This window comes from Octopus sinensis, linkage group LG5 (assembly GCF_006345805.1).
Source record: "Octopus sinensis linkage group LG5, ASM634580v1, whole genome shotgun sequence".
Classification (NCBI taxonomy): Eukaryota; Metazoa; Mollusca; class Cephalopoda; order Octopoda; family Octopodidae; genus Octopus; species Octopus sinensis.
Window position 1 is genome coordinate 75,415,052 of NC_043001.1, and position 4,690 is coordinate 75,419,741.

A 4,690-nucleotide genomic window follows, 5' to 3' on the forward strand; every position below is an offset into this window, starting at 1 on the left:
TGCTTTGTCCAACGCAAATCACTGCTGACAGTGATGCCTAGGTCACGCTCGCAAGAGGATTTCTTGATATCAGTGTTGTGGAGGGAGTATGTGGACGCAGGGCTTTTTTCTCCCAAAATGCATGGTGGTACACTTGTCCACAGCCAGTTTCAGTTGCCAGTCTGTGATCCATTGCTGCATTGTGTCTAGGTCTGATTGCAGGAAAGAGTTGTAGACATCAGTATCTGTCCTCTTGATTTCAAGGTACAGCTTGATGTCGTCTGCATATTTCAATACTGTGGCATTCTTTAAATTGGCATCTATGTCATTAATGTTTGCCACAAACAAGAGGGGACCAAGGACAGATCCCTGTGGTACACCCGATGACATCTCATATGGTGTAGAGTGCTGTCCTAGAACTGTGACTACCTCCTTTCGGCTGAGGATGAAGGATTTCAACCAGTTAAAAAGGTCATCCCTCACACCCATTGCAGAGAGTTTCACCATAAGCCTTTTGTGTGGCACAGAGTTGAAAGCCTTAGCAAAGTCAAGGTAGACAACATCCACCCATGAGCCACTGTCAGTGATCTGAGTATTGTCCTCAAGGAACTCGACAAGCTGATCACTGCAGCTGGAGTTAGGGACAAATCCATATTGTGAGGGTCGGATGAGACTGTGAGAGCTCCAGAAGTTCCAGAGTGTTTCTCTGACACACCATTCCATCAGTTTTGCAATACAGCTAGTGAGACTGACTGGGCGATAGTTGACAGGTAATGTGCGGTCGCCCTTTTTGAACAGAGGAATGACACTGGCAGTTTTCCACTGCTCCGGAGTAGCACCATTGTTGAGACAGTACTGGAATAAAATAGAAAGCTGGTGTAAAAGGAAGTACTTGCCACGTTTGAGAAGCAGGTATGTAACTCCATCGAGACCAGGGGAGGCATAGTTGCGCTTATTTTGAAGGTGACGTCGCAGCATTGCAGGTGTAAATTCCATAGTTGTTATGGAATTTGCTGTTAGTGATGGTGAAGATGGTACATTTTGACTTTCAACAGTGATTATGTTTGCATAGCACTCGGCAATGAGTTCTGCGCATTTCTTGGGATCGTCAGTGATCTGGTTTGTGTGAGGGTTGCGAAGAGGGCTCACTGGAGAGTGAGGTCTCTGCTTTGAATGCACATATTTCCAGAAAACCTTGCTGTCAGGATTGGCTGCTATGCACTGTTCAAATTCAAGCACTGCTTTTTTTGTCACTTGCTTGAGATGGTTGGAAGATTTATTTCGCTTCTTCCTGTTGGTGTCTGATTTATGCAACTTGTATTCCCGTTCAGCAGTCCGACGTTCCTTCCTGGCAAGTCGGACCGCTGAAGTTTCCCAAATTGCCCTTTTGGGGCGGTTCTTCTTTTTCTCTTTACGTGGCACTGATGCTGCACATGCTGCCCATATTGAGTCCAGGATACTCTAGAGTATAGTATTCACATCTCAAGAGTTGTAGAATTCACGCCAGTTTGGGTGCTGTAGTTCAGTGTGGTACAGGTTCCAATCTGCTCTCTTCCAATCGAAGGAAGCAGATTGGAGATGGTTCAGGTTTTTGTTGCCAGCAAGAGCCAGATTGGCGATGATCATAGCATGATCAGAGTCACCTAGAGGTTCCTCCGTAGTGCAATTGATAACCGCTTCAGGAGTTGTGGTGAAGAGCAGGTCCAAGGTTTTGTCGCCTCTTGTTGGAGAGGTGACTACTTGTGACCAGTTTGAGTCCAGTACAAGCTCAACAAAATCGTTTGCACTCTGTGGCCAATGGAAGGTTTCCCAATTGATATCAGGATGATTGAAATCGCCTGCAATAAAAACATAAGTGGCTGTATTCCTGGCAGCAGCTCGGAGGATATTGCAAAGCTGTGTGTCCTGATGGTAATTTGGGGGACGATAAACAACGCCAAGCAGGAGTGTTGACATGGTCATACGTACGTCACAGAAAAAAACTTCTTGTGATTCGTTCAAATCGGCACAAGGAATTACCGAAAAATTTGAACGAACGTAGACCATCACACCACCACCACGGCGGTTAATGCGGTCTTTACGGAAGAGGTTGTACCCCGTAATGTTGAAAACCCCATCACAGAGTAAGGAATGCGCCCATGTTTCCGTGACAGTGATGAAGTCAGGGTCAATACTTCTGACGTAGGCGTTGAACAAATGTATTTTGTTGCATAAACTGCGAGCATTTAAGGACAACAATTTGTACCCTGCTCGCAGTTTATGATGGTGTGTAGAGGATGGCAGGTTGTTCTGGCTTAGTTTCCCTGAGTTGCTGTAGTCTTTTTAGATTTATTTTCAGTGTTAGTTATTGTGCGTAGAGAGCACTCAGACCAGCTGGTATCTCTCTTCCACGTTTCAGCAGTCTTAACAAATCTCCAGATTTGTCCATCTTCCCGAAGACTGAAGCTTTCTTGTAGAGCTGAGTTCCTGTTCAGGGAAGCCGCTACACGTAGCTTCGTACGTACATCGGACGGTAAGCCTGGGCGTGTTCGGAAGGTGGTCCGATTTTCACGCCCAGCTTTAACTGAGGCCAGATGGTAAGAGGTTGCCTCAGCGTGGTCTGAAAAAGACAGCTTGATGAGCCTGGGTTTTGGGCCAGGTCGTCCCAGGCGGAGAGCACCCGTTGGGGGAACGCAGCCTAGGTCTTTGGCTGAGTTAGCAGCAAATGCCTGAAGATCAGCCATGTCTTCTGGCATCCCAATGGCAATAACTTCATGGGTAGCAGAATCCGCGGTCTTAGATGCGACAAGAGGTACAGGTACAGGTACAGGGAGGTTCTTTAGCAGAGCATTCCGATAAGACCCCTCATTGTGGAGTCCAACCTGAATGCTTGCTTTTATTCCTGCTACTTCCCCTCTTAAAGCACAGATCGATTGTTGCAGTTCTGCAAGAACCGCACTGGTCAGTTGGTGTTGTTGTTGTTGTTGTTGTTGCTGCTGCTGCTCTGGTTGTGGTTGATTTTGTTGTTGCTGCTGTTGTTGTTGATGTTGTTGTTGTTGCTGCTGCTGCTCTGGTTGTGGTTGATTTTGTTGTTGATGATGTTGTTGTTGTTGCTGCTGTTGTTGCTGCTGCTGCTCTGGTTGTGGTTGATTTTGTTGTTGCTGCTGTTGTTGTTGTTGCTGCTGCTGCTCTAATTGTGGTTGATTTTGTTGTTGCTGCTGTTGCTGTTCCGCCTCCTCCACGGGAGTGGCAGGGGGAGACACAATCGTCGGTTGTGGAGGCACGCAGGCCTGACACTGAAAAGTCCAAGATTTAAGCTGAACCATCTTCCAGAGTCTATCCATCATAGCATTATGTTGGCTCTTTTTTTGGCCTGGGATCTTCTGAAAGTCCGTGGCACATTGGAGGCAGACAGAGATGAGACATGTCCCACATTCGACCCAGCGATTACGGAACGTATTTTCGGGTTCCGTACAGATGTGGCAGGTGTGATTTTCTGGGCAGTGTTCTATTTTGGAGCAGCGACCAGTCTTATCGCACTCCACTATGGATTCCACCATGGCGATTTTGTTGCTTCTGGTCATCCGTAGAGACAGAAAATGTAAACAACAATACGATAAAAGTAAAATATTTGTTTTTGATACGTTCTTTTTTTGTGTATATTCCTTTTGTTCTTAAATATTGTGTGTGTATATACACATGTTTCGTTCTTTTTTGTGTATATTCCTTTTTTTCTTAAATATTGCGTGTGTATACATAAAAGGATTTGTGCGTATGTTTAGTGTAGACACGGAGAAAGTTTGTAAACGGAAATGAAATCAGTGATTTTTTTGATTTTTTTGCAGTGTAGTCCGTCACATTAAATAGTGTGATTTATTTTCACTCTGCACGTATATATATGTGTGCTACAAATATCTATGTATGTATGTATGTCACTGCTTTATAAATTTTGGACGTACTTACTGTCGTTCAACGTTTTCTTTTACCCTCAACTACACGTGGTGAATTCTTCCATTGTAGATCTGTGGTGGTCATCGTCGTAATATTTTCTCTTTAGTTTCTTCGCCAAATTGATTATACCCTAATCAAACCATTTGTTTGTCTACATTTAAATGATACTACATGTTTTGAACGAGAAATAAAGGGGACCAATATGCTGAGGTGCATAGTCGACCAAAATATCGATGCAACTATCCTGTTGCACTGGATTATGTAAACTTTCTTTTGGACGTAAATAAACATATATTAAGCACTAAAAACTTCAGCACAAAGTCGGAACTTTTTATTTCTTGTATCATGAAATATTACGAAGCACCATGCAAATACACGAACAACCACATAGTACATATATACATACATACATGCATACATACATACATACCACATACATACATACATACATACATACATACAAAAATATATATATATATATATATATATATATATATATATATATCTAATATAATATAATATATAATATAATATAATATAATATAATATAATATATATATATATATATATATATATATATATATATATATATATATATATATTTATGAGTTATCTCAAGTGAATACAACACACATTACATCCACACCTTTATAACTATCTAGCTAACTAGATGTATACATAAATACTTTTATAAGTAATTCAGAACAAATAAATGAATCAATCAATAAGATTCAAGAACTGTATATTGGTATAAGGTGATTGAGGTAGATCAACTGAATAC

At 42.1% G+C, this 4,690-nt stretch overlaps 1 long non-coding RNA gene across 1 annotated transcript in view; it reads right to left on the minus strand.

Annotated features, from left to right (window-relative positions):
* Positions 1-4,033, minus strand: part of LOC118763516 — a 20,280-nt gene extending 16,247 nt beyond the window's left edge. Inside the window, exons 1-3 of the long non-coding RNA XR_004999276.1 lie at positions 3,922-4,033; positions 1,459-1,460; positions 1,159-1,173 (exon numbers count right to left, since the gene is read on the minus strand). This is a non-coding gene — a long non-coding RNA (uncharacterized LOC118763516). The remainder of the gene's footprint in view (positions 1-1,158; positions 1,174-1,458; positions 1,461-3,921) is intronic.
* Positions 4,034-4,690: the final 657 nt, after the last annotated feature.